At 39.1% G+C, this 8,755-nt stretch overlaps 1 protein-coding gene across 1 annotated transcript in view; it reads left to right on the top strand.

Moving 5' to 3' along the window:
- The first annotated feature begins 6 nt into the window (after positions 1 to 6).
- The window catches only part of BARD1 (BRCA1 associated RING domain 1), an 87,468-nt gene continuing 78,719 nt past the window's right edge, over positions 7 to 8,755 (top strand). The window contains exon 1 of the mRNA XM_011967886.1: positions 7 to 13. The gene's annotated coding sequence lies outside the window, so the exon portion shown is untranslated. The remainder of the gene's footprint in view (positions 14 to 8,755) is intronic.

Raw genomic sequence — 8,755 nt, 5'->3', positions numbered from 1 at the left:
GCTGCTCGCGTTGGTAAAGACGGAGCCTCGAGGGGGTGGTCGCGAGGGCACGGGTCGCCCAGTTTCTAGAGGCGGGGGAATCTTTTCAAATCTCCCGTTTCCTCCTTCCATTCCCGCGCTGCAGTCGGGTCGGCGTGCAGTTAGCACCTGCCCAGGTATATGGTATTAACAACTTCTGCCTCTCATTCACTTTCTTTTTGGGCGACTTTCCAGCCTCCCCTTGCCCTAAATGCAGCTGAAACGGTAGTTTTTGAACTTGAGCGGGCTGAAGCACCGTCTGGAGGTGTGGCTAAAAACATGTTCATCCTGGCCCCGCCTCCAGAGTTTGAATCTAGGGCTGGGGTGGGGCTAAGGCTTCTGCTTTACCTGGCCCTGGATTACCCCGCTGCTTTCCGGGAGCTATAGCGCATTGGGCTGCCGGGCCGCCCCGGAGACCCTCTAAATTAGAAGCAGCTGCCACTCTAAATTAAACTGGCCTTTTTGACATTTTCTCCGTGCTAGCTTTTTCGGGTGGGATGGGATGGAGCATCGGATGTCTACCATAGGTGTAGATTGAAGATGGCAGGAAATTTCTCATTTCCTTAGTTTGCTGAAAAGACTATGTCTGGTGTTCCAGCTGTTTATTGTTTTCCTTCCTGCTGTCACACTATGGGAGCCCTCTCAGGGTTTTCATTCCGTCCAGAGGCATTTTCATGAGAGTCACTTCTTGCTTTTTTTCGTGTAGCACTTTCTAGTATACAAACCAAGAAGGTTTGTAAAACCCAAGAAAAGCTTTGTCTCATTTTCATTTCTTCTGAAAAGCATTTTTATTGAGCACTTGCTGTGTGTACAGGTAAGTATTTCTGTATGAAGATCACTGGCAGGTTTTTTGTTATTTGTAGCTGTCAAAAGCATATATTCTTTTTGGACTTTTTTCCCCTTTTAGTTGCATAAAGTTTTTTTTTTTTTTTTTTTTTTTGAGACGGAGTCTTGCTCTGTCGCTCAGGCTGGAGTGCAGTGGCAGGATCTTGGCTCACTACAAACTCCGCCTCCCAGATTCATGCCGTCCTCCTGCCTCACCCTCACGAGTAGCTGGGACTACAGGCGCCGGCCACCACGCCCGGCTATTTTTTTTATTTTTAGTAGAGATGGGGTGTCACCGTGTTAGCCAGGATGGTCTCCATCTCCTGACCTCGTGATCCGCCCACCTCGGCCTCCCAGGTGCTGGGATTACAGGCGTGAGCCACCGTGCCTGACCGAAATTTTTCTTTAAAAATGAAAAAGACTTAACTGTCAGAGTTTTGCACTTATATTTTCTTTTACGAAAACTTTTAATATCTGTGACAAAATGACATTGCACTTCTTAGAAGAGTGACACTTTTGCTAGAGTGAGTACATGAAGACATTGAGTTGTGTGTTTTCCTGTAGCACATGGGTCATCTGAGAATAGGAAATTTAAAACTGGCACTGCTAGTTGCAATAACAGAAGCATTATAGTTCACATTTTAATAGTCCAACGAAAGTTAGACATTCCATTGGCACATATCTGTATGGAAGCATAGGGCTTCACTTAGACTGTAAAGTCAGAATGCCTGAGTTCAAGTTCTAGCTTTGACACTATTGAGTAGGCCAAGTTATTCATCTCTCTGAGCTTCATTTTCTGCATATAAGTAATACTAATTAGCTTTTCTTGTGAGGGTTCATTAATAATCATAAATTTATTGAGCACCCATGAAGTGCCAGACCCTATTCTGGGTATTGGGGATTTGATAGTGAACAAAGCAGACAATAAATTCCAGCCCTTAGGGAGCTTATATGGAAGACACTAAATGAAATTTTACCTGTGTGTAAAGTGTTGAGTTTGGTGGTTGTGATAGAATAAATGATAAATAATGGGTGTCTTCATCTAAAAGAATGTGATGTTTGCTAGCTACATGATTTGGGAGAGTCAAAATAGATAATATATATCAATATATGTTGTCCTGAAAAATAACAAAGCCAGTTTCACTTTTTATCCCCTACCAAATATTTTTCTAGTTTCTAACTGAAGTGGGTGGACAGTAAGAGCCAAAGGAGTGTAAGTAGACATCAGTAACTAGGCCCAGACTTGTAGCATGGCTCACCCATTTGTCTGGAGAATGCTATTGAATGCCATTGATTTTTTTTTTTTTTTTAAATTTGTATCCAAACCTCTATGGATGAATTAAATCTTAACTCTTCGAATGCATGTTTCGTAGGGATCTGCAAATTTTTTCAGTAAAGGGTCAGATAATTAATATTTTAGGCCTTGCTGCCCACAAATAGTTTTTGTTCTTATTTATTTTTACTTCCCTTTAAAATGTAAAAACCATTCTTTCCTTAAGGGGTGTACAAAAACAGGCTGCTGGCTTGGTTTGGCCCACAGGTAATAGTTGCTAAACTGTCAACAAAGTTTTAATAAACTTAACATCTTAAGTTTAAAAATCCTTTTTGGTGTACAATTTTATACCACATGGGCTGCCTTATTTTTTTTTTTGGACAAAGTTTCACTCTGTCACCCAGGCCAGAGTGCAGTGGCATTATTTCAGCTCACTGCAACCTCCGTCCCCTGGGTTCAAGCAATTCTCTTGCCTTAGCCTCCTGAGTAGCTGGGACTACAGGTGCATGCCACCATGCCCAGCTAATTTTTGTGTTTTTACTGGAGATGGGATTTCACCACATTGGCCAGGCTGGTCTCAAACTCCTGACCTCAAGTGATCTGCCTACTTCTGCCTCCCAAAGTGCTGGGATTACAGGCTTGGGCCACCATGCCTGGCCTTTACATGGGCTTTAATATTTAGAAATGATTTTGCTTTCCTCTGTAGATGTCTCTGCAACTTTGGCACTATCTTTAGTAAAAAAAAACATGGCCAGCTGCACCTTACTCAAGGAGGAAAAACATTCTTCCTACCTCTGCCTTTGCCCTGGTAGCCACCTGACAGTGCCAGCAAGGAGCAACTGAGAATGGTCTGCTTCTTATATTTGCTACCCTCCATTCAAAGCAGTGTCATATTATTTGAAATTGTGTCAGTATGTCCTTTTACAGAGTTTCAGAGTTCTACCCAGTGGGCTAGTGATTACCCCGATTACCCTCACATTCAGCTTGCAGCTGTCATCTGTCTTGTGTTGCTCATGGATCTGTTTTGCAGCCGGCATTACTTGCTGGTGAGGGTGGATTTGTACATAACCGGGCATCCTTTCTTGACCTTTAGCATGAATATGGCTTCAAGGTGAAGCTGATGAAAGTGTTCAAGAGGCCAGATGTGACATTTGTATTAGGACCAAGCCTCACAACCAGATAGAAGCTATTTAAGGATTTGGAAAAATGAGACAGGAAGACCATATTATTTGAGAGGCTGGCAGAAAGCACAATAATAATGTGTTCCTAAAGGAAGCAGGAAATGATAATAGGAGCTACAGTGTAGAAGCCCCAGGTGTCATTTAACACTGTTTTGTGAATTAATAGGTACCTCTTGGCATATTTTTTAGGGTGAGAGTGGGATTAGACATCTTTGACAATCGTAACTTGGGCCATTTTAATCAACTTTTAATGAAAAGTTAGAATCTTTTAACCTTTATGATAGGTGTGTGTATATATATATATTTTTTTTTTTTCTGAATTCATATTTAAGAGGTGATCAAGCTTAATTTTGTATTCTCTTATACTTTAAGGCAGCATGATGTACATGTTAAGAGCGTGGATCTGGAGTCATATTCCCTGGGTTCAAATCCTGGCTCCGTTATTTAGGTTATTTTATCTTTTTATGCTTCCTTTTCTTCATCTGCAAAAAATGAGTTGATATTCATAAGATACCTTGAGCAGTGTCTGTTATTACTAAATGCTATATGAATATTTGTAAAATAAAGGATAGGTTTTCTGACTCCAGGTTCAGCTTTTGCCTTTCATCATGAGTTTTGAATGTTCAGAGGCATTCTCACAGCGCAGTGATCCCCAAATGGAATGACTTCTCTGTGGCACTGGTTATTCATTAGAATAACAGGAAATCACTGAGACACTGCATAAGGGGTGGTAAGGTGATGCATATTCTACTTGAGTGTATGCTTAATTGTAAAATATATACAAGTTTAGGGAAAATTGTGCAGATCGACATGGTGCTGAGAAGAGTACTTGGGTGGGGCCAGTGGAAGGAAGCTTCGTAGGCTTTTAAATTGAGATATGAATAGGTTTTCTTTTTTCTGAGACAGAGTTTCCCTCTGTCACCCAGGCTGGAGTGCAGTGGCGTGATCTCGAATCACTGCAACCTCCGCCTCCCGGGTTCAAGTGATTCTCCTGCCTCAGCCTTTGAGAAGCTGGGATTACAGGTGAGCGCCACCACACCTGGCTAATTTTTGTATTTTTAGTAGACACGGGGTTTCACCATGTTGGTTAGGCTGGTCTCAAACTCATGACCTTGTGATCCGCCCTCCCTGGCCTCCCACAGTGCTAGGATTACAGGCGTGAGCCACCACACACAGCTGAGATATGAATAGATTTTTAAAATGGAGCCAGGTTGCGATGGTGGGTGTTATTAGCAAATAACTAGCTATAAAGAATTGTAGGATAAAGGGGGACTGGGTCAGGTAAGCAGAGAGTTAAGACAGGGTCAAATCAGTCATTAATAGCCTAACAACAGAAAACTCAGTTGGTTTACATGGTTAACTTCCTAAAGAGAGCAATTTGTGTAGCTTTCCTGGACTCTGGTTCCTCATCTATAAAATGAGGAAAATGAACTCGTTGATTTGTAAAGTTCTCTCCAGTTTGCAGATTTCATAGTTATTTGTGTCCACTGGATGAAGTTTAACATACATACAGAAAAGGCACAAGTCATTGGTGTTCAGTTTGTATCATATCTTCCAAATTAGAATTTATTTGTGATTTTTATTTATGGAATATTTTGAATGATGTCTGTCTCCTTCAATTATATATTTAGTAAAGCTAGGTTCACGTTTGTAGCCACAGTGCCAGACACATGGTTTCTTAGTGTATGTTAATTAATGTATGAAAGAACTTAGGTTAAGGTAGGATCACATTTGAAGGGCCTTTGCAAGTGGTTTCCAGAAGGACCTAGTTAATTTACATGAATTGCTAAGAATCCCCTATAGGTTCCGTGTCATTATCCATATACTTTACTTGTTAAACACTTTATTCTTCTAATGATAAACACAAGAAAAATTGTTTAATGGGCTTGGTGAGCCTGCACATTTAGATGTTCAACATGTTGGTCCACACTTTAAAATTACCTTGAGGATTCTTTCAAATGTAAGAGCATTGTGGGAGCTGTTTTGCCTCATATTAAATAGCAGTTGATATCTCATGGAAACATAGGCGAGCCATTCTATTAAGAATAACAAGATTCTATAATACCGATCTGCCTCGGTATTATAATCTCAGATGAATTTACTTTTCTTTTTTTCTTTTCAAAGAAAATTTTATATCAGTAAGAACTTCTTTTAAAAAAAAAAATGTTCTCACTATTTAATTCTTCCCTAAGTTATCCTCTGACAGCACTGATCTTTCTAAATCAACTACATGTAAAGTTACAGAAGTATGACTGTAGATGGGGAAAATAGAGTAGCTGAATTTTCAAGGTACAGAAATCCTGTTACCATGCAAATGTCTTTTCTTATTTGTGTGGACTTTTTCTGTCTAATATATATGTATATCAAACAGAAAATAGGTTAAGGATAAAATGGAATTGTTAATACAAATGCATTTTTGTATATAGGCTTCCATTTGGTTCATTCTCTAAGAAGTTATTGAAATCCTGCAGTTAATCTAGCACCATGCTAGTTACTTATTGAAATCCTGCAGTTAATCTAGCACCATGCTAGTTACGTAATGGTGGGTTGGGGAGCTCAGAAAAAATGAAAGTAAGATCTCTTGTCTGTAGGACTGGAGTCTATTTCAAGAAAAGAAAAATAGAAAATCAGTAAGTTAAAATACAGCTGCTCCTGAACTTGAGATTGGGTTATGTCTGGATCAACCCATTGTAGGTTAAAAATATTGTATGTCAAAAATATATTTAATATACCTAACCTGCCAAACATCACAGCATAGCCCAGCCTACCTTAAACGTGCCTAGAACACTAACATTAGCCCAGTTGGGTTAAATCATCTAACACAAAGCCTATTTTATAATAGAGTGTTTAATAGCTCATGTAATTTATTTGAATACCATACTGAAAGTGAAAAACAGAATGACTTCCTGCTGTGGCCCAGCATTGTACTGCATATTGCTAGTCTGGGAAAAGATAAAAATGCAAAGTGTGGTTTCTATTGAATGTGTATTACGTTTGCAGGATAATAAAGCTGAAAACTTGTGAGTCGAACCATTGAAAGTCAGGGATCATCTGTACAAAATATTTTGTTTTCAAGCCTGGGCAACATGATGAAACCCCACCTCTACAAAAAATTAGTCAGTTGTGGTGGTGTGCACCTGTAGTCTCAGCTACTTGGGAGGCTGAGATGGGAGGATTTCTTCAGCTCAGGAGTTCAAAGCTTAGTGAGCTGTGATCGTGCCACTGTACTCCAGCCTAGGCGACAGAGCAATATCTTGTCTCAAAAAAACAAAAACAACCCCACCCCCGCCAAATATTTGGTTTTCAACATTGAATCCCAGAGCCCCAACTAGATGCTGTCTCTCTTCTTTGTAACTTTAGAGCATTTTGTACATCTTTTAAGTCATATTAATTTGGTTTATATGATTAATCAGCCAGATTATAAGTCCTTTAGAAAAGAGTGGAATATAGTCAACTTTGTTCTTCAGATGTTTACATGGCATGAATTTTGCAGGAGTGATGGCTAGAGACTAAAATCCAAGAATTCCTGTGCTAACTGGTTTAGTGTCATGTTTATTATATCATCCTGAACCGTGTTTGGGTAATGTCTTGGCTTGAGTAATGTCTCCTTGGCTGGGGAGAAGGGACTGTATTCGAGGCTGGGGAGCATGACCTGAGTGAAATCATGGGGTTGGAGTCGGACACAGGCTAATTAAAGTTGTAAGAGACACTGGCCTGACCACAGCAGAGTTTTTGTTGAGGAGCAATGACAGAAAAGGTTGCATGGCTTAGGTGTTACAGTTTGTGAAGAACTTTTTAATAGTAAATTTTTTAAAATGGTAAACAGTATGTGAAAAGAATTAAAATAATACAGTATATGGCCATTCAGTATTTGTTAAATGAACGACAGATAAGTGTGAATCTTCTTCAGTAACTCATAATTATCAATTTCTTGTATATCCTCCAATAAGTTCTGTGTTCATATAAGCATTGTACTGCCTCAGACAAGCGGACACTAAACACCATGTAGTTGTTGCATGAGTCATTTAACCATTTCCTTATTGGAAAAATTTAGGTTGTTTGTGGTCTTTTGCTGTAACAAGCAGTCCTGGAGTGATATTGATATCATGTGCCTTTACATTTAAAATGTTTTTAAATAAAGTTATACATGTACATAGGTGACAGAGTCAACAGGACAGACTATTAATGAGAACATTCTTTGATTCATCCTTCATCACCTCTGAGTTCTATGCATCAGAAACATCTTTTGTCTTTTTTTTAGTTTTACAAACATATACCTCTACATTTCCAAATATGTTTATATTGCTATTTCTTGGGGTTTTTTTCCTTCCCATTTTAGACGTTATTAACTTCTTAACTACTCTCAAAGATGAATTTTCTTACTCCTGTTAATTTTGACAGTGAAAGTTGAGTGGATATAGAATTCAAAGGAAAAATAATTTTCAATAATTATTTTGAAGGCGTCATTCCACAGTTCTGTAGCATCTCTTATTACCCTTGAGAAGTCTTATGGTATCCTGTTTCCTTGTTAAAATATATATATGACATTTAATTTTATTATTTCTTAATCTCTGGAAGCTTTTAGAATCTTGTCTAGATATCTTGGGTGTTTGAAAGTTTCATTTTTGCGAGGATCTAGTGTTGCTGAAGAATAAATTCGTGGCAGTGGAATAGCTGAGTTAACGTTGGATGCATTTATATTCTTGATAGGTATCTCCTAGTTGTAATAATTTAAAAAAATTTTTTTTCTAAAGATACGTGTTCTTGCTACGTTGTCCAGGCTGGAGCCCAGTGGCTATTCACAGGCATGATCATGACACGGTATACCTTGAACTCCTGGGCTCAAGCGATCCTCCTGCCTCAGCCTCGTGAGTAGCTGGGATTGCAGGCCTGCACTCGGCTGAAAATGTTTTTATTCCAGTATATCTTAGCTGAGCACTAGCCATCCTCACAAAGTCTGACTTTGGCACAGATGAGTTCACCTTTTGAGCTTTTCCATTGAAATTCTTCTGAATTTGGCACTCCCTTCTCTCTCAGCTTGGCTCACACACTTTCTTCCTTGTTCCCATCCCCAGTACACACAAGTGCACATACTTCTCATTCACATTTCCATTATCTTTCCTTATCTATTAACAGCAACACAAATATATATTCTAGCTCACTAGTTAGAATAATTAGTACTACTGATCAGTTATTCCCACATATTAAATCATTACTAATAGATGATAACATCTTATTGCTAGAGTGAAGGTTACAAACTATAGCTAAAGAGTTCAGTCATCTTAGGAAGGAAATTTAAAGTTGAAAACCAGAATCAAGGCATTGAGTCAAGTATTGCCAGAGAAAGCCAGAAGGCTACGGACTGCATCCTGGGGGTATGCCTACATGGAGAGGTAGGAGAAGCAGCTAAGGAAATGCTGAAATAGGCAGATAAATGTGTATTAAAATATGAAAATTC

Source organism: Mandrillus leucophaeus, unplaced genomic scaffold, assembly GCF_000951045.1.
Source record: "Mandrillus leucophaeus isolate KB7577 unplaced genomic scaffold, Mleu.le_1.0 Scaffold815, whole genome shotgun sequence".
NCBI classification, from domain to species: Eukaryota; Metazoa; Chordata; class Mammalia; order Primates; family Cercopithecidae; genus Mandrillus; species Mandrillus leucophaeus.
This window is presented reverse-complemented; position numbering and strand designations above follow the sequence as displayed.